Below are 20,940 nucleotides of genomic sequence, written 5' to 3' on the forward strand. Positions count from 1 at the left end.
ATTCTTTTCATAGACTGCCGAGTTTGATTTGCTCATGTCGCATTGAAGACATCTGCACTCATGTCACTGAGGGATGTGGTCTGTATTTTACTGATATCTCTTAATTTTCTCTTATTTTTGCCAGGTTTTGGTATTAAGGTCATGCTGGCTCATAGAAGAATTGGCAAAATGTCGGTTCATTCGCCAAATTGAGGGACCAGCAGGAATGGTAAAAACCCAGAGATGACGAACCCGTGCATTCCGTGGCCGTGGAGAGCCATGCCAACCCGAGGCAGCACCTCCTCCACTAAGACACGGCCCTTCTTTTCCCAAGAGCACCCTTCCAGGGCTTCCCCAGGGCCAGCCACACCCAGCTTCCCATCCCTCAGGTGTGCTTTGGTCCTGTTTCCCACGCACAGAATCAGACAGTCCGTACACTTTTATGCCTGGTTTCTTTACTAAGCACCACAGTTTCTCAGACATTCTTTATATTTATTTTTGTATTTTAAAGCAACAGACTACATTATTTATCAAGTATAATATATAAATAAAAGTTTCCCAGAAATTAAACAACATAAATGTAAATATACAGACTGAAGAAAACTCTTTGCTCTGGGATGAATCGTCTGGACTCAAGCACAGTAACACGGCCATGAAATTTCACTATGTTGCTACTAAGTCAGAGGAGGGTCCTTCACTCAAACCTGGGGAAAATAGGAATCTGTAAAGTCCTGAAGCTATTAAGAGAGGCCAAGGACAGGCCTCTGTCCAGCTCAGGTGTCTGAGCAGGAAGCGCCATGCCTTGGGCGGGCTGAGGCCCGAGTCCTGGTTCTCAGGACACTTGGAGAGCAGAAGCTCACAGGGGGCGAGCTCAGGGGAAGCATGGCTCCCGGAATGTCCAGCCTCCACCATTCGAGGAGAGCGTGGATAACAACGTTGGGGAAGGGGACTTAGAGCCTGTGCTGCCAGCAATATCTGAAATGACAATTCCAACAGTCCAGGTTGTGATCTCAGTTCCCTTGTTGGGAACTCCGCTAAACTAATACAACAAACGAAGCCCTTGTGCTAAGAGGGAGCGAGTAGAGGGAAGTGGACGGAGGAAGGAGGGGCAGTCGCTGTTCTGCTGCCCCCTGGTCCGTGGGCCTCACGGCCGGAGAGTCTCACGCTGGGCAAGCGCCCTGCTCCGAGGGCAGCCCCGCCTGTGTTCCCGCTTGGTCCAGATGCTGAGTGCCCGTCGCAGACGAGGAAAGCCCACCTGTCAGGCAGATGTGCTAGGGCCATGGTGAGTGAGTGGTAGAGCAAAGCTCCTGGAGACCCTGTAAAAAGGTAAGCAGAGGAGCCTAAAAACGGAAAGCCCAGCACAGGATTGTAACTGAGCTAGAATTAAAATACAGATGCTCATGTCAATTAACATAAGCCAACTGAACGGGTCCTTTAACAAGTCTCTGTCTTGGTCACCCTCACCCGCTGCAGGACACATGCCCTAATCTCCTCTCTGTCCTTCATTATTTCTCTGTGCTGGTCAGGCCCCTTATTTGGCTAAATATCTGGTCCATTCTGCTGTGTGTATAAGACTGAACCTAGAAACAGACTGGTTTGTGGTGATTAATTCAAATTAGCTTAACACAGGCTGACGTCATCCGAGAGTCTAGGTATTGAACGCTATTGAGATTTAATTCTGATATCTCAGAGGAAAAGAAGCTATTTTCTCTGCTGGACACAAGAGGCTCATTGTCATGATAAGCAATGACATGAGGCTCAGACAGACACAACACTGACCCTGGCTCTGAGGCACTCTGCGAGTCTCTGTGGACGGAGGCCCTGCCACCCTGGCAGGCAGGTAGGTTCCTCCTGCTCGGCACACGCTCCTCCCAGCCCCACCACGAGGGCATGCTGGGAGCTGGGCTGACGTCCCCAATCAGCCCGCCCTGCTAGAGAGGGCTGCTGCAGACCTGGGCCAGCAGGGCCGCACCTCCCAGAGCTGTTCTGGGGCCTGGGCCAGCAGGGCCAGCTCTCTCCCAGGGGCTGCCCTCTCATGCTCTGGGGCCTGGGCCAGCAGGGCCAGCTCTCTCCCAGGGGCTGCCCTCTCATGCTTTGGGGCCTGGACCAGCAGGGCCAGCTCTCTCCAGGGCTCCCCTCGTTCTCTGGGGCCTGGACCAGCAGGGCCAGCTCTCTCCCAGGGGCTGCCCTCTCATGCTCTGGGGCCTGGGCCAGCAGGGCCAGCTCTCTCCAGGGCTCCCCTCGTTCTCTGGGGCCTGGACCAGCAGGGCCAGCTCTCTCCCAGGGGCTCCCCTCATTCTCTGGGGCCTGGGCCAGCAGGGCCAGCTCTCTCCAGGGCTCCCCTCGTTCTCTGGGGCCTGGACCAGCAGGGCCAGCTCTCTCCCAGGGGCTCCCCTCGTTCTCTGGGGCCTGGACCAGCAGGGCCAGCTCTCTCCCAGGGGCTGCCCTCTCATGCTCTGGGGCCTGGGCCAGCAGGGCCAGGCCTCTCCAGGGGCTGCCCTCTCATGCTCTGGGGCCTGGGCCAGCAGGCTCATTCTGGCCTCAGCTCCCACTGCAGATGGTTCATGGATGGTTCTCTCCAAACGTCTCAGGCCAGTGCTCCTCCTTCTTCCCACAGTCCTAAGACCTTCTTTCCCTCCCTGCAGTACTCGTGAAGGCAAGCCGCGCTGAGCTGCCTCAATTCCTTCAGTCAGTGGACGTCACCAGCAAAGCACCCACTCTGTCTCGTGACTCTGCTGGTTAACAGCCCCAGCAGGAGGACCACCTCCTGTGCTGGGGTCAGAGTATGTCGCCCCCCAATAGGGCAGCTTGTGGTGGGAAAAGCTCAGAAGCAGGAAGGTCCCCTGACCTCTCCCTGTGTTCCCTGAGCCGGGGGATGAAGGAATTCTACTTGCCAGAGAGCAGATCAGAAAACCCCACTCTGAGGGGTCCTGCCTTGTACCTGAGGTCAGGGAGGATCTGTGCAGTGGGCTATGCTCTGCTCTTGGTGTGCTGCAGGGTGGGAGGGAAAGATGTCAGCCACGCTCCCACCACCGGCATGCAACATTGGAGTCACCTGGTCCACTCTCAAGGCCTGTGCAAATACACCTGCTTCAGGGAGCTCCCGTATACCCACATAACCTCCTGGTCAGGACAAATGACTCCTCGCACACTATTGTTCAAATGCAGGAGCACATGTCTGTCACTTTTCAGATAAAAAAATATGGATTAATAGCTTCTAAATAAATATTGGGTCAAACGTGCTATTTATCTATATTGGCATCATGCACAAAATGATCTATTCGTAATTATTTTGAGGAAAATCTAGTAAACTATAGCAACTTCCTTTAATATTCTGTTTCTAAGGGGAATTAGTCTTATATCCTTAATCCCACAAACTCCTGATTCTAGTGAAATCATAAAAAGGGACATTTAGTATTTGGAAATTTTTCTTTCAAATACTAATGCTTCAAAATGCCTGCCTGTATTCTCCCAGTCCAGGCGGAATCTCCACCTGGGGCTGCTGTGCCCGCCTGCAGGCTGCTGTGCCTGATTCAGACAGTAGAGTGGGCAGCATGAATATGCATGGCTTGCCAAGGAGCACAGGATGGTCCCACAGAGGGCCAGCCTTCCCTCTGCTTTTACAAGACAGCATTTAATGCATCCCAAACTTAGCACTTTGTTCTTTTCCAAAACCAGCTTAAAAAATACCCTTTGCTGAAAGCATCTTGTGTTCTCTATAAAATTGTTTTAAGTTGAACCCTTATGGTATTCTGCAATATTTTTACATGGAAATTTTTATACTGAAGTAGTGGGAGATCCACCCCTGGACTCAACAGTCCCCCAGACCAGGGGAAAGGCTCTTAAATCTACCTGTAACCTCAGCTCTGCGCAGCTGGTTCTCAGTGCCCATGGGGTGAGTCCAGGGATACGCAGCCTTTCTGCAGAACAGGCACCCTCTGCCTGCTCCCTCTGCAGTAGCCTTTGAGTCATCTCGGGTCATGGTCACACCGACCAGGGTGTGAGCACTGTGTGAATAGTCGTTACTGTGTGGTTTGGGGAGAACCCATTCATGTTCAGCGCACATGCAGTTGTAAGATACTTTCGATCCGTGGCTGGCAGGTGGAGCCCTCCCTGTGGAAGGTCAGCTGCGTGCGTTTCTCCCTCCACAGGAAGGCCTGCGGCCGTGGGAAGGTACAGGAAAGGGAGATCCGAGAGGCTGCCCTTGAGGAGAGCAGGGGGCTGTGGCTCAGGACGGCTTACGGGCACTGACTGAATGCAGAACTGGGCTCTCCACTGTCACACAAGGTGAGGGACGTGGTACAGGACTTCCCAGGCCTGCAGGGGAGCTGAGGACTTGTGAGGGAATGCTGCAAGTTCAGGCTCCTGTGCCCCTCCGGGGTCTCCCTGCATGGCCAGGAGTGTTCTGGGGCATTCCAGCTCTTTCTGTCCAGCACTTTGGTCTCACTACAGCCCCTCCCTGGAGGCCACCTGCCCAGGTGAAGGGTTCACAGCTTGGAGCCACTGTGCCCACTTGAAGCCCGAGGTCAGTGCCCTGTGGCAGGCTCCAGGTCAGCTGCAGGTTGCCCAGCCCAGGATGCCGCTCAGGCTCACAGCACCCTGGGCTCAGGAGTCCCAGAGGAGGCTCTTCCACTGGAGTCAATAAGCTGTTTTCCAAGTAGAGAAGCACACGCATCAGCTTTCTCTGAATTCCGTTGTCGTGGACTTTAAAATCACTGTGTTCCCATTTACCATATTCTGGTGTTTGAAGGTGACATTGTTTTGGTCTCCACACTTTTGCTTCCTTTCCTACTTGGGAAGAAAGCCGAGAACTGCCATAGGGTTTTATTTTGAAGCTGAGAATCAAGATACGTCTAGAAGCTCATCAAAATTCTAACGTATGGATTGTCACATTAAATACCAACGTTGGGAACAGGACAAGGAGGAGACCTGGGAAGCGGGCGGGAGGAAGGCATGAGCTCACACCCTCTGCAAGACACTCGCTCCAGGCAGAGACGTGGTGGGCTGAGCTCCTGGGCACAGATGCCCACAGAGGTCCAGTGACATCACCATGTCGGCCACTGTTAAGGGGGCTGGGCCCGGCATAGAGGCACTCATGTATTAGAACTTTGATGATCTTGTATCTTTATTCTCAGCTTCAAAATAAGAAGAAAAGAGAACAAGATCTAACTGAGGTGGCATCTCTCTGGGGATCAGTGTTATTCTCCTGTGAAGCTGCTCATGGGCGGAGAAGCAGCAGCATGTCCAGGTTTGCAGCACAGTCCATCTGTCGGACAGTCCATCTTCACTTCTACTTGTTGGATCACACACATTCGCAGCCTCCACTTCAGTTCAGTTGCCGCAGTCTGGCTGGGCACGAATAACCGAGCCGCCACAAAGCCTTGTAGGTTCAAACAGCAACTACTCTATTTCAACTCTCACGGGCACTGCACGCGCCCTTTTCCGCCAACGCCACCCTCGCGGCCTTCTCCTGGGACACACCACACACCAACCAGAAATCCCTCCTCTGGAAATCCCTCCTCCGGCACTTCCCCAACCAATGGGAACTCTTGGGGATCCCCGCCGCCCCCCCCAGAACTCCGAAGTAGCAGATGCCCGAGGCAGCAACAGCCGCCCCATTGCCCGACAGTAAAGGTCAAACATACAATACAATCAATCCAGCCTCACAGCAGTTATATCTAGCTTAACTCAGATCATCATCTCCATGGTTCCCTGGTGTCACCTTTCAAACACTCTGTTTTGGCAAAAATGCCAGGCCTCATTCTGACTCACGGCTGGCTCTCAGCCTCCAGTGTGAAGCCCAGGGGAGGCCTGGGCCTCTTCCCCCTGCAGGGAGTCCTGGTGTCCCCAGAGCATCCTTCCCTCATGTGACCCACAGGTGCAGGTGTGGATTCTCCATCCCGTGCCTCTGGTCCTACGATCAGAGCCCTGCTCCTGGTCAGCCAGGTCCCCACCCACAATAGGACTTCAGGCAACTCAGAGGGTACAGTGGCCTTCCAACAGGACGCATCCAGCAAGCTCGTCTTCAGTCCACTCATTTCCACTGTGCGGATTCTCGCACTCCTAACGCGGGAGGAGCTCGAGTCTTGCCTGGCACAGTAAGCGGGCGAGAAGGGATCTTGGAACTTTGATTACAACATCCAAAATTTGCCCCAAGTTAGAAGACAGCAGGCCCGCGGGCGCGGTAGTGGATGGGGAAACAGCACACGAGTTCTGCTGCTCGGGACAACAGGCAGAACCAGGTACTGCGTGTAGAGGGCCGCGGGGTTTAGTGCTGTTATTCAGTTCCCCCCAGCGTCCCCCAACATGCTTACGACAGGTGAGCTCAGCAGGATCCCAGGTGGGGGCAGAGCAGAGGGCAAGGCTGGCATGAATTCCAAGGGTTCCCATGCCTGTTCCTTTGATGGCGCCGGTCTACCTTGCCAGGCGGTGCCTTGGTTGGAATGGAGTGAGTGTGGAGGGCTGTTCCGGGGCTTCTGGGGTCTGTGAAGGATGCTGCAGAGGAGACAGGCACAGGAGGACTCTACCGCCAGAGTGTCCATGTCACCCACAACAGAGCTTGGAAGCCCATTGCTCTACGCCATGCCCAGTACCTCAAGGCAGAATCCAGGGGACCCGCCCCTCACCCTGCTGCTGCCCCAGGGCCTCCACGGATGTCTAAAAGGCTCTCTGCCTTAGGAGAGCCATGGGCCTGCAGGGCTGTCCGTGTCAGCTGTCTGCACAGCATACCTCTGTTCTGTCCAGGACCTCGTCCTGCCCTGGACTCAGGACAGAGGTGTCAGGTGGGTGCACCCACCTTCCCCCGCAGAGTGAGGGACCATGGCCTTAGGGCTTTCCTACCTCCGTAGCTGTCCTTTGTCTCTGGGCACTTGGTCCAGGAGATGCTGGACACTCCTGGGAGGTTTCTCCTGCTCCCTCTCCTGGGAGAAGCCCTGGAAGCAGCTTTCCTCCTACGTGAATTGGGACAGGAGACTAATCTGTCCACGGCCGTAGGCACTCTGCAATCCCAAGGGAGAGCAGAATCAGGGCGGGGCCGGGGATGGGCTGTCCATGTGATGCCAAAGCAGAGGCTTGCAGTGGTCATAGGCGCCTGTGGCTATAGAGATGCCAAATCAACCACTCAGAGCTGCTGCAGTCCACCCCCAGGCAACTGGGAGAGAAACGTCCTTCCTGCTGGGAACAGGTGGCCAGCAGCCGCTCCCCTGGGAGTGGAATCATTCTCTAGCTCATGGGGTATACACTTGAAGACAGTGTCCTTCAGCATCCTGGGCTTCCAGACCACAGATGGGAGCCAAACCCGGGATGCTCCAGCCCTGTAACCGGTGCCACGGTTCCCACAGAAGGATCTCTAGACGGCTTGTAGTAACTAATGCAACGAGACCGTTACGTAGGGATCTCTGTCCTCCAGGGATAACGCCACGAGAAAACGTCTATACAGTCAGGATGAACACTTTTGTTCTCAAATTCTGACCCCATGTTGGTGGAATCTATGGGTGCAGAACTCTAACCGGGAGGACTGAGTGCAGTTGTTTTGGGAATTATGACATTTTTATATCCTTGATTGCATTTTGGAAAACATTCTCATTCCTTATCAAAATGGAGCAAGGCAACAACGTGACTCGTGACTTTTAAGGCCCGTCTCTTCAGAGCCTCCTCCCTGTTGGGATTGCTGTACAGGAGTGGCAGGGCGCCACCAGCCCCCAGGCTCTGCTCAGATGGTCAGCACAGGAAGGCACCCAGGCACCTGGGCACCTGGGCGGCAAGGCTCCTGCAGAGCTGCGGCTGGAGGGGATGCTTGACCCGCAGATGTGGCCCAGGGCTTCCAGGAGGAGCACTGACCAAGCCATGAGCCCAGCGCACAGAGATGACCAAGGAAAGGAGGAGCGGACAGGTGAGTTCAATTCCCCAAAGGCCACTGCCCAAGCTACGAGGAACTGAGTGTGGCTTTGGGGCTGCTGAGGAGAACCGTCCCTCCGGTAGAGGGACACCCCTGCCTCCAGGCCTCCATCCACTGTGTGACTGGACCACAAGTGAGGGTCCCCAGCCGCCTCGCCTCATTGCTAGCTGAGCCTTCCTGTGGGAGCTGGCCTGCTGGGTGACCTCCAGGTACACACTGTGACACTCAGGGGTGGACCTGTGGGACAGCGTGAATTCCCCTCCTGGGCAGGGAGCTGTCCTCCTGGGTGACCTCCAGGTACACAGTGACACTCAGGGGCTGGGCCTGTGGGACAGTGTGAACACCCCTCCTGGGCAGGGAGCTGTCCTCCTGGGTGACCTCCAGGTACACAGTGACACTCAGGGGTGGACCTGTGGGACAGCGTGAGCACCCCTCCTGGGCAGGGAGCTCGCCTCCTGGGTGACCTCCAGGTACACAGTGACACTCAGGGGTGGGCCTGTGGGACAGCGTGAATTCCCCTCCTGGGCAGGGAGCTGGCCTCCTGGGTGACCTCTAGGCACACGCAGTGACACTCAGGGGTGGACCTGTGGGACAGTGTGAACACCCCTCCTGGGCAGGGAGCTGGCCTCCTGGGTGACCTCCAGGTACACAGTGACATTCAGGGGTGGACCTGTGGGACAGTGTGAACACCCCTCCTGGGCAGGGAGCTGTCCTCCTGGGTGACCCCTAGGCAGACGCAGTGACACTCAGGGGTGGACCTGTGGGACAGCGTGAATTCCCCTCCTGGGCAGGGAGCTGGCCTCCTGGGTGACCTCCAGGTACACAGTGACATTCAGGGGTGGACCTGTGGGACAGCGTGAATTCCCCTCCTGGGCAGGGAGCTGGCCTCCTGGGTGACCTCCAGGTACACAGTGACATTCAGGGGTGGACCTGTGGGACAGCGTGAATTCCCCTCCTGGGCAGGGAGCTGGCCTGCTGGGTGACCTCCAGGTACACAGTGACACTCAGGGGTGGACCTGTGGGACAGCGTGAGCACCTCTCCTGGGCAGGGAGCTGTCCTGCTGGGTGACCTCCAGGTACACACTGTGACACTCAGGGGTGGACCTGTGGGACAGCGTGAGCACCTCTCCTGGGCAGGGAGCTGTCCTCCTGGGTGTCCTCTAGGCACAGGCAGTGACACTCAGGGGTGGACCTGTGGGACAGCGTGAATTCCCCTCCTGGGCAGGGAGCTGTCCTCCTGGGTGTCCTCTAGGCACAGGCAGTGACACTCAGGGGCTGTGGGACAGTGTGAGCACCTCTCCTGGGCAGGTAGAGCAATTCTTTCCGCATTCAGAACCTGCGTTCCAGGGCCTGGACTTAGAAAGCAGCAGAGAGTCCAGCCTGAGCTTCGTGGCACCAGGGAGCTGACCTGAGGCCAGGGTTTTCTAGCCTGCAATGGCCGACCCCACGTCCCTCCAGTCCCCGCTGTGCCTGTTCTCAGGCCGCATTTCCTGGACAGCCTCAACCTAAAGGGGGAAGATAAACTTACTTCAAGCTGATTTCAGAATTTTGTACCTTGGCAAATCCACGTGACGGCCACTAATCCCTCGTGACTCTCCTCCAGATCCATCCCGTGGTCTGGGCTCTCTTTCTCTTCAAGCCGCACAATGCTCTCTGTTCCTGGTGGAGTATTTGGCCTTGGAAGAGATGTGATTTCTGCAAAATTATTTAAATTATTCTACTTTAGGGCTGGGAATGAAAGGCTGCCTATTCAAGGTGCTTTAATAGGTCTCATTATAGGCAATTTGTGTGAGATTAGGGGACAGGAGGACGGAATCAAGGAAGCTGGGTGGGGTGCAGAACAGACCCGTACCTGTAAACACGCACCGCGGCATGGAGCCGTGCACACCCTCACGGGCAGCTGTGGCTGTGTGGCCCTGTGTCACCTATGCCCCTGTGTGCAGATGACGCCTTCCGTCTGAGGTCTCCAGACTGGCACTGCTGTGTGGGGGTGAGCGCACACACATTCCTGTATACATGAGGCACAGCAGCGCGAGTCGTGCAGCAACACACACCACTGCACACCCCGCGGGTGGTAGGACACTGGGTGTTGAGGTTGGCTGAATTCCATGTTGGCATCATTAGGATAGTCCGCATGGCTCCCCTCTTCTTCCCCTCAGTCCTCAGCTTCCTTAACATTGTCAACCCTGGAAAGCCCCTGGTGGCCTCCTCCACCCTCTCAGTGGCCGCTCGTCACCTAGCCCCGGCTCCTCTTGTCCCCCTGTTTCCCGCTTGTCCATGCTCTGTGTACTTCAGGAGCCTTTCTCCCCTGCCCCCTCCTACCCCTCCCTCCCCTCCTCTCACCCTCCCCCTCCCCCTCCACCTTCCCTCCCCTGCTCCCCTCCCTCCCCTGCTCCCCTCCCCCATCCCTCCCCCTTCCCTCCCCTGCTCCCCTCCCTCCCCTGCTCCCCTCCCCCATCCCTCCCCCTTCCCTCCCCTTCCCTCCCCTGCTCCCCTCCCTCCCCTCCTCTCACCCTCCCCCTTCCCCTCGCCCTCCACCTTCCCTCCCCTGCTTCCCTCCCCCATCCCTCCCCCTTCCCTCCCCTTCGCTCCCCTGCTCCCCTCCCCTCCCTTCTCTCCCCTGTTCCCCTCCCTTCCCCCCTCCTCCCCCTCCCCTCCTACCCCTCCCCTCCCCTCATTCTCCCCCTCCTACTCATCCCCTCCCTTCCCTCCTCCTCCCCCTACCCTCCTACCCCTTCCCTCCCCTCGTTTTCCCCCTTCCCTCCCCTGCTCCCCTCCCCCATCCCTCCCCCTATCCTCCCCTTCTCTCCCCTGTTCCCCTCCCTTCCCCTTCCTCCCCCTCCTCTCCTACTCATCCCCTCCCTTCCCTCCTCCTCCCCCTACCCTCCTACCCCTCCCCTCCCCTCGTTCTCCCCGCTTCCCTCCCCCCCTCCCCTCCCCTTCCCTCCCCCCCTCCCCTCCCCTCCCCTCCCCTCCCCTCCCCCCTCCCCTCCCCTCCCCCCTCCCCTCCCCTCCTGCCCCACCCTCCTTCCTAGTTAAAGAGGATTTCCTGGCTTTTTTAGAGCAGGTTTGGGTTCAGAGTGGAATGGGTGGGTGGCGAGAGCTCCGTATGCCCTCTGCCCCTCACAGAGCGCCCCTGCTCTCCTGCCCAAGTTGTGCTTCTGTGGCACCCAGGTGACTCTTCTTCCCCAAGCTCCGCAGTTCATAGTTGACTCCCAGAGACATGGGAGGCTGAGGTAGGAGGATTGCAAGTTTGAGGCCAGCCTCAGCAACTTAGCTAGGCCCTAAACAACTTAGTGAGACCCTGTTTCAAAAAAATAATACAAATGGGTTGGTTTGAGGCTCAGTGGTTGAGCACCCCTGGGTTTAATCTCCAGGACCAAAAAGTAAAAGAAAAAAAGAAAGCGAAAAAGAGCAGCAAAACCAATAATGGAAACCCGGAGAGCGAGCAGGTATCTGGCCCATCAGATCAAGACTGCAGGCTTCCAAGGACTCGGAGGAGGAGCGGAGGCCAGGCACACACAGGTTTCGTAGAGCAGCATGGGCAGCCCTGCAGGCAGCCAAGGCCGGGCTCTTGGCCAGCAGTGAGCACTTAGCACCAGGCTTTGTAGGAAGTGAAGGGGAAGCTGAGCCTCCGGCTCGCAGCCTCAGGTGGGGAAGGGGAAGCGGAAGGGGAAGCGGAAGGGGAAGCGGAAGCCGCTTCTTCCTGCTGCTCCTCCTCTGTGTGCTCAGAGTTGTGCTCTCTCCACTGTGGCGTGGGATTGCATGAGTGAGCATGAGAGGTGTGTGGGCGTGAGAGGTGGGGGCCTGCTGCAGCCCAGGACAGTGCCACGCCGTGCCCAGGACAGCGTGCTACTCAGTGCCCAGGACAGTGTGCCACTCAGTGCTCAGGACAGTGTGCCACTCAGTGCCCAGGACAGTGTGCCACTCAGTGCCCAGGACAGTGTCACGCCGTGCCCAGGACAGTGTGCCACTCAGTGCCCAGGACAGTGCCACTCCGTGCCCAGAACAGTGCCACTCAGTGCCCAGGACAGTGTGCCACTCAGTGCCTAGGACAGTGTGCCACTCAGTGCCCAGGACAGCGTGCTACTCAGTGCTCAGGACAGTGTGCCACTCAGTGCCCAGGACAGTGCCACTCAGTGCCCAGGACAGTGTGCCACTCAGTGCCCAGGACAGTGTGCTACTCAGTGCCCAGGACAGTGTGCCACTCAGTGCCCAGGACAGTGTGCTACTCAGTGCCCAGGACAGTGTGCCACTCAGTGCCCAGGACAGTGTGCCACTCAGTGCCCAGGACAGTGTGCCACTCAGTGCCCAGGACAGTGCCACGCCGTGCCCAGGACAGTGTGCCACTCAGTGCCCAGGACAGTGTGCTACTCAGTGCTCAGGACAGTGTGCTACTCAGTGCCCAGGACAGTGTGCCACTCAGTGCCCAGGACAGTGTGCCACTCAGTGCCCAGGACAGTGTGCCACTCAGTGCCCAGGACAGTGTGCCACTCAGTGCCCAGGACAGTGTGCCACTCAGTGCCCAGGACAGTGTGCTACTCAGTGCCCAGGACAGTGTGCCACTCAGTGCCCAGGACAGTGTGCCACTCAGTGCCCAGGACAGTACCATGCCGTGCCCAGGACAGTGTGCCACTCAGTGCCCAGGACAGTGTGCCACTCAGTGCCCAGGACAGTGTGCTACTCAGTGCCCAGGACAGTGCCACTCAGTGCCCAGGACAGTGTGCCACTCAGTGCCCAGGACAGTGTGCTACTCAGTGCCCAGGACAGTGCCACTCAGTGCCCAGGACAGTGTGCTACTCAGTGCTCAGGACAGTGTGCTACTCAGTGCCCAGGACAGTGCCACGCCTTGCCCAGGACAGTGTGCTACTCAGTGCCCAGGACAGTGCCACGCCGTGCCCAGGACAGTGTGCCACTCAGTGCCCAGGACAGTGTGCCACTCAGTACCCAGGACAGTACCATGCTGTGCCCAGGACAGTGTGCCACTCAGTGCCCAGGACAGTGCCACTCAGTGCCCAGGACAGTGTGCTACTCAGTGCCCAGGACAGTGCCACTCAGTGCCCAGGACAGTGTGCCACTCAGTGCCCAGGACAGTGTGCTACTCAGTGCTCAGGACAGTGTGCTACTCAGTGCCCAGGACAGTGCCACTCAGTGCCCAGAACAGTGCCACACCGTGCCCAGGACAGTGTGCTACTCAGTGCCCAGGATAGTGTGCTACTCAGTGCCTAGGACAGTGCCACGCCTTGCCCAGGACAGTGTGCTACTCAGTGCCCAGGACAGTGCCACGCCTTGCCCAGGACAGTGTGCCACTCAGTGCCCAGGACAGTGCCACTCAGTGCCCAGGACACATGCCACTCGGTGCCCAGGACAGTGCCACTCGGTGCCCATGACAGTGCCACTCAGTGCCCAAGACACATGCCACTTGGTGCCCAGGACAGTGCCACTCGGTGCCCAGAACAGTGCCACTCAATGCCCAGGACACATGCCACTCGGTGCCCAGGACAGTGCCACTCGGTGCCCAGGACACGTGCCACACAGTGCCCAAGACAGTGCCACTCAGTGCCCAGGACAGTGCCACTCGGTGCCTAGGACAGTGCCACTCAGTGCCCAGGACAGTGCCACTCAGTGCCCAGGACAGTGCCGCTCAGTTCACTCTGAGTTTTTCAAAGCAGGTGTGGACATGGGCACTTGCTGGCCTTGGAACTGCTTTGGATTTGGTGTAGGAGCTGCGAGCCCTGAGGAGGCCGGGCCTGTGCTGTCGTCCCTGTGTGGACCAGTGTGGCCAGCCTGGCCCTTCTGGAAAGACAGACTTGCCCAGGGAGGAGCCAGACACCGTGCTCACAGCAAGCCAGGTTCCCTGAGGGACGTGGGATTGGGGCGAACGTGTCCCGTGAGCAACTTGAAAAGGAAGATGCTCATTTATTTCCCCACTAATTCTGCCATTTTACAGGCTTGTTATATTTCTCCTGACTAGCGCATACCCAGCTCTCCAAATGCAAGCGTCCTAAAGTCTAACCAGCTCATGTACAGTGAAACTCCACCAGCTCCCAAGAAATAACACCTGTGCAGCATTGTGGATATGGCTTCAACTTTTTCTTGAACACTTACAGGTGAACATATTGGTTTCTGGGAAGGGAACCATACTTAGTTCATGGTTTGGCAAGAATTTCCTCCTTTTAGGAATTCTGTGGCATGACCCTCCAGGTCAGGAGGCACGGCTGCCCACAGTTCCTGCCCAGCATAGGAGAGCACTCCTTGCTAGAGTCTGCTCAGATGTGTGCTCTTTTATCAAACTCTCTCTGATGAATATTTGAGTTATTTCTAACATGTGGCCGATATAAACAGTGCTAATTCTTGTCTATATTTTCAGATTTTGAAGGAAATATTTCTAGAGGAAAAGTTCTTGGCAATGTATCTCCTAAAAATGCCAGGTTATAAAATAGAGAGTTCCAGTATTTTACTAGACGTTACAGAGTGCGTTTTAAAATGTGGTGTCGATTTATACTTCCATTAAGATTGTGGAAGAGTGCCATTTCTCCACAGCTTTCCAGTAAGGATTTTATATTATTCATGTTTTAAAAAAATTAATAGGCTAGAAGTGATATTTTATTATTGTGTAAGTTATTGATTTTGTAAATTTTATTAAGGTTATGCATACATTCATGCATTAATTAGGTCACTTTTTCAGTGAATTGCCATTTCACATCATCTACAATTCACTGCAGTATTCCCACTGTGGATCTCCACGTAACTATGGATACAATTCTATTTTATTGCAGCAAAATGAACTGTCTGTGTTCCCAAAATACATGTAATGTAGAGTGTGACCTACAGTAATTATAATCAATGTTGCCAGATTTTACATAAATGAAACACATATTTTCCCAATATTCCTTCTAATTTTCTGGTGTTGGTTATATTTTTAAAAAGATCTTAGTTATAAAAATGGGTTCACTATTTCTTTCTAGAAGAAAATCATTGCTGTGTGGAACCTGGTCTCCATTACAGTATCTCCCACTGTCAATCACTACCATTATCCACGCATTCCCTCTTTCAGTCTCTGTCTCTCTCTCTCTCACACACACATACACACACGTGTGTGTATGTGTTTTGGTGTGTGGTTTTTTTTTTTTTTTTTGGTTTTTGGTTTTTGCCTAACACAGAGTGCTGCACAGATATGCTCTCAGTAACCTGAAAATGATCCCAAGAGGAGATGAAGTCAGGTCTCGGCTGGTTCAGTTCTCCCTGCTGTGCCAACTCAAGGTCTTCCTAGAGCACAAAGTCTGGGGTTCCACCTCCTGGTCCCAGCTCCTTCAGGGCCACCCTTGTGTTGTAGGACAGATCTGAGCCACACCAAGGCTGCCGCACCTGCAGGGAAGGCACCGTCTGTGGGGACGTTTTCGGGGTCTGGAGCTATAATCAGGTGGGTGTGGTGCTGCTGGGCCTGCCTCCTACCATGCCACCAGCTCCTTTACAGGGTCTGCAGTAGCGACGGGGGCTAAGTGAGCGCGCTGAGACAGTGGCTCTGACCTGTTCAGCCCTGGAGAGCAACTCCAGCAGGTCTCTGGGAGCACTGAGCATCAGCCCCGCAGCCCGTCTCCAGAGTCTGAGGCCCAGGCCTCTGTGGCTGCAGGAGGCCTCCGCTGGCTGGACTCATGCTTCCCCTCACGTCGGGTGCGGTCAGGGCCAGAGCCTGGTGCCTCCTACTCCGTCTCAGCACTGGGTTGAGAGCATGGGAGAGGCCTGAGGTGCCACCGTGCAGGCTGACTGTGTCACCTGCTGCACAAGGGGAGGCTCACTGCTGGTTGCACATGGTTTCTGAGGCTCTGGGAGGCATTTCCAGACCAGGGGAAGCATCCTCCCCTTCTCCAGCGGCTCCTCGGTCTGCGGAGGGCTGGATGGCCCCGAGGTGCTGGGAGGGCTCAGTCTCCACCCGACCCTGCAACCTGCACCTTCCCGACTCAGGCGGGTGCCCTGGTCCTTGTGTCTTGGGACGTATTCAACCTGGGCAGATCCGCTCTCTTGCACACAGCATGCCACAGGGCTTCTCCGTCCCCACTGTGGCCTGCTCGGTCCCAGGACAGACCCCTAGGATGTCCTCCTGCTGGCTGGATGGCAGAGAGCCCTTCCTGCTGCCCTCATCCTCTGGCCTTTAGCACAAGTGTCACGGAGGTCTGTCATAGCAAGCCCTGAGCCTGGGGACAGGGCCACAATCTCGACGTCACAGATAAGGGACCCTGACTCAGGACCCAGGAGTCACCAACCAGGCCTTCCTTCTGTACTTCTCAGGAAATCACTCGATATTTACAGCCATCGTGTGACAGAAGGTGGACTGGAATTGGTGCCCTCTGCCTCCCCGTGTTGACCCTTCTCTCAGCCCTGCTGGCTGGTCAATGCTGCGGTGCTGGGAATGACTGACTTTACAAAAGGAGCCAGAATATAGGTCCCGCAGGATTCAGAGCCCCACGCCCGCCTGTGGTCCCTGTGGCTCAGCAGGCCAAGGAGGAGGGTCACAGGTTCAAGGCCAGCTTGGGCAACTTAGACCCTGTTTCAAAATAGAAGCCAACCTCAGAAGGTGGGGATGTAGCCCAGTGGTGGTGCCCATGCCTAGCTTGTGTAGGGCCCTGGGTTCAACCCCTAGCACTGCCAAAAAGAAAAGCAGAGAAAGACATGGTCTACCGCGATTCTCTTTTGGCTGCGGTAGTCTGTGGGACTTCCTTTCTGTATAAGGAAGGCTATGCTTTTATAAGCACTCAAAGTTTTACAGACAAAATATGAAGAGAGGGATTGTCGTCAGGCATATCAAAGGGATTGTTCCCTAGGGTTTCATCAAATGCCTTTTTTTCCTTGTTAATGTTTATTAAGGTTTTTTCCTAGGAAGCAAAATTGAAGACTGCATGTCATTGACAGCCGTCCAAGGCCGAGGTTTCGGGGGTGAAGGACAACCTCACGAACCGATTGATTTCTGACTCACAGATTCTGGACGATAGCAGAACTTGCATATTTTTCAGTGCAAATTGATTTTACTTGCTTAGCTCTCTTTCAATTAACCTAATCTCCTATTTCTTATGCAGTTAATATGCTCTCTTTTCTCCAAGGCTAGGAACTTTCTGAAACGTCTGCTGTTGCCACAGCACGTAGCTGTCTTACGTCTCTAACAGCCTTGGGTCCAGCTTGATATACGGATCTATTACCAAGGGCTCTGGGCACTGATGGGTGAGCACTTGTAGCCTGGTAAAGCATCGGACGTGGAATATTTTAAAGGGGTCACTAGATGGAAGAGGCCACTCACTGCCTGCATGGAGGTTTTAGCAGTGGGGGCTCTGTCAGCAGCCGAGTTGAAGAGAACACCCCCTCCCAAGTCTCCTACCGTCTGAATTTCCTTTTTGTGTCAATAGAGAATGGGCTGAAGTCCCGATAAGGCCTGACAAGGGCAGAGCACCCGCGTCCCGCAGGGCGAATCTAAGGCTTGCAGTCGGCTCTGTGGGTGGTCGCAGCCTCCCCTCCAGCATGATCACCTCCCCTCCTTGGGAGTGAAGGCCCTGGGTCCCCAGGATAGCCTCTCTGCAGCAGGGACACCACAGGGTGCATGGCTCTGTTCCAGGTAGAGAGCAGGTGCCCAGCTGAGCTCTGTCTAAACCGGAACCCATAGATCAAGGGATGTGAAAGGCTGTTTCAGCCTCCAGGGTTTTGTTTCTTTAAGGAGGCACTAGCCACTCATCATCATTTAAAGGCTCTTCTTGCACCCCGCCCTGGTTGCTGATGGACGGTGTGGGGCCACGTGTCACAGGAAGCCTGTCTGGAGTCTCATCCTGCACGCTGGGGGCCTGCTCACAGTCCCCAGTGCTCCTCCCAGTGGCACCTCGCTCGCTCGTGTCCCCTGGCTCCCTCCCCTGCTGACCAGCTGCGTGGGCCTTCCCACGTCACTGCTGTCCTGCATGCAGTGACCAGCCTGGCTGGAGCCACAGGGGCATGTGCACAGGGGGCAACGGCCTGCGGCTGGACGTCGTCCATCACAGCATCCTCCTCAGCTGCAGGTGCCACGGCCGTGGATCCGCCTCGTCTGAGACGCCCTTGCTGTGGTGGAATCAGGACGGAGGGCCCGTGGGGACACGTGCTGCACGAGGACAGCTCTGAGCCACCGAGGCCCTGCTCCCTGCTGGGCTGGCCACCCTCTCCGTCCTCTCCGTCAGTTTGTGAGCGGGTTTCTCTCTCAGTCTATCCAGTGCCACTCTTACCTGCCTGGTTCTCTCATTTGGTGGCTTTCTTGTTTAAAATGACTCTAAGAACAGAGTCAGAGTTCTGCCGAGAGCTCCTGAGCAGGAGGCTGTGCGTGCCTGGGGAGAAAGCAGTGTACAGAGGCGCTGCCTGCAGACTCTGCAGCCAGAGGGCCGAGCTCCAGTGTCCTGCTTTAGTTCCCTGTGGCCCAAGGCGGGTTTAAAGGCCAGCACACTTGACGCAGGCGCATGTTAACCTGACCGCCGCAGGAAGCTCGCGATGACCCGACCTTGGGCCGTAGGGACCTGTGGCTCAGGAGACACTAACTCAGGTTCCACAGCACCTCAAGGCACCACTACTGTGAGCAGTGGGTGTGAACTCACACCGATTTACCACAACGACATGTTTGGTTAAGAGGGCAAGTGACACAGGCCAGAGAACCTATTGGTGTGCAGGTCACTGAACACATGACACACCCTCAGAATCCCTCTGCGCGTCCCCCTGGCTGATTCCCAGGTGGGAGCAGGCAGGTGTTCCAGCTGGGGATGAGCGCGCCCCACCAGGTCTGGGAGCTCAGCCCTCTGCTGACACTGCCCGGTGCCTTGGTATCAGCAGGTAAGGCTCTGGGCTGTTTGTCACCGCGCAGTCACATCAGTGGGATCGAGTTCACCTTCTGCTCTTTCCTTAGTCACCTCGTGCGAGGCTGAGGCCTGGGTTCCTTGCTGTGCTTGGTCAGAATAGGACCCGGAACTCCTGGAAGGTGACGCTCATGTCACACAGAGTCCTGGCCGTTGGCTGGTTCGAATCACCCGGTGACAGGTGACGTGAGAGGAGCTTCCCGGAAAGCAGAGCCTGCTCCGGCCCGAGGCAAGGATGGTCAGGTGTTGGTCACCCAGAGCGATCGTTTAAGGATCACAAATGTAGAAAAGTTCACAGAGCCGTCTTATAGGCCTTTAGTGGCCTTCACAGTAAGAGCCTGGGCCCCAGGCCTCTCTCACTCTCCAGTGGCCGCAGCCCGGGGATCCCGTTCCTTGCTCTCCCAGGTCATCCTCTGTGTGACGATTTGCTTCCTCACCTTCATTTCTGTGATGTCCACCGAGGACCCGTTGTCCCTGAGACTCCGCAGACCTCTTCCCGTGACTGTTCTTTCACCATTTTGTTCTAACAAGAACTGATCAAGTCCGAGGGAGGGAAATACCCACGGATAGAATCTAGATTTCTGTCGATTAAACTTAACTTAAAAGCCACACAAAACGATCTATGCAGGCTACAGCGTAGCCCACCTCTTGCACCCCACTCTTCTACATCCCCTAGGAGGCTCCTCTGCTGGACCCAGGAAGAAGCTGAACTGTGTCCCTGAGGAAGGACCCACTGGTCCACGTCCTCCCTGCTGAGCAGTGAAGGACACGCCTGCTCACGTGACCCCTGAGCCCAGCTGCCGCCATCCCGTGGTGGTCGAGAGGCCACTCAGCGAGTACCCCCACTTGCCTTCACAAAAGGGAGGGAGAGAAGCCTGTCCTGGAGTGTCCCTCCTCACCCCATCCCCCTGCCGGCCAGTGCAGCCCAGGGATGGGTGAGGGTGCGGCCGGGAAGCCACTATTGCCAAGCCGAGAGCCAGCTCAGGGAGCGGGGTGCTGTGACCAAGCCCTTCTTGGGCGGAGAGGGCAGGAAGGCCTTCCTAGGGAGAGCAGAGGAGTGGGGCAGGGAGGCCCCCGCCACAGGAGTTGGCCAGGGGCCTGGGCTTCTGTGGGTGCTCCGGGCCCCCCTCCCGGCCAGCTGCTGGCTCTTCTCTCCGCACGTTCTTCTTCTGCTGGTCATTTCCACACTTTGGGTCAGTTGATGACAATAAAGCTGTTTAGCCCAGGACTATGGAAGGAGGGCAGTGCAGGGCTCTGCAGATGTCCAGGGCTCCGAGGGCCGCTTAGCTGCTTGAGTGGGGCCTGCCCTCCAGGATTTGGAATGCCAGCCAGAGGGAGGGCAGGGGAGGTGAAAGGGCACAGGGAGAAGTTCCTCCTGAGGAGTCCCTGCTGGAGAGGTGGACACTGCCTGGACTGACCACGTCTCAGGGTCCTGAGGAAGCAGCACCACGCCCGCCGCCTGAGAGGAGTGACCCACAGGGTGGCGGTGTCTGAGAATTCGAAGAGTCATGGAAAGGGTTCCTTGGTGGCCCCAGCTGGTACGCTGACGTCGAGCCCAAGTTCGCACAGGACCCTTGAAGGTGCACCTACCGTCCACATGGCCACCTGCGGCCTGCAGCCATAGCGTGTGGCCCGTGGGTCAGGCCCAGGCTGGCACAGGTCCCTGTGAAGCTGAGCCGAGCTGTTTTCCAGGTTGGTGCCCCACTGCAGCTCCCCTGGGGGCACAGGCTGACAAGCAGTCTCCCGGTGTTCCGAGGAGGCACTGGTACCGACTCTGGGGATCCAAGAACTCAGGCCCGGCCACTCGCCCCAAAAGCCAACAGGGATGGTGACAGTGCCAACCAGGAGAGGAACTTTAATCAGTGCCCTGCTCCAGGAAGCAAGGGCAGCACCGCCTCACCCTGTCCCGGGGGCTGGCTGTGACACAGAGGTCTTACAGAGGGAGGAGGGGCAAGTCTTGGGGCTGTTCCAGCTGCTGGGGCAGGTGACCTTGGTCACCCGAGGTAGGAGTAGTAGTGGGCATGGGAAGGTGCACCATGACACAGGGTGTCTCTGAACTGCCTTCAGTGACACTGAGTCACCTGTGGAACAGCAGGTGCCCTACGCTGGGGGAACCGAGGCAGCCGAGGAGAGGCAGGTCTGGAAGGGACGGTCAGTGGGCAACTCCCAACAGGTCACGGGGCCCAGGTGCGGTGAGGGGTATGGCCA

General features: G+C 56.5%; 1 long non-coding RNA gene across 1 annotated transcript; it reads right to left on the reverse strand.

The window, feature by feature from the left end:
- Positions 1-451: 451 nt before the first annotated feature.
- On the reverse strand, positions 452-10,147 carry LOC144370251 (uncharacterized). Its single transcript, XR_013430142.1, has 3 exons — positions 9,729-10,147; positions 9,431-9,571; positions 452-1,295 (listed from the first exon to the last, which is right to left on the reverse strand). It is a non-coding gene; the product is annotated as an uncharacterized LOC144370251 (long non-coding RNA).
- Positions 10,148-20,940: the final 10,793 nt, after the last annotated feature.

This window comes from Ictidomys tridecemlineatus, chromosome 14, assembly GCF_052094955.1.
Source record: "Ictidomys tridecemlineatus isolate mIctTri1 chromosome 14, mIctTri1.hap1, whole genome shotgun sequence".
In the NCBI taxonomy this organism is placed as follows: domain Eukaryota; kingdom Metazoa; phylum Chordata; class Mammalia; order Rodentia; family Sciuridae; genus Ictidomys; species Ictidomys tridecemlineatus.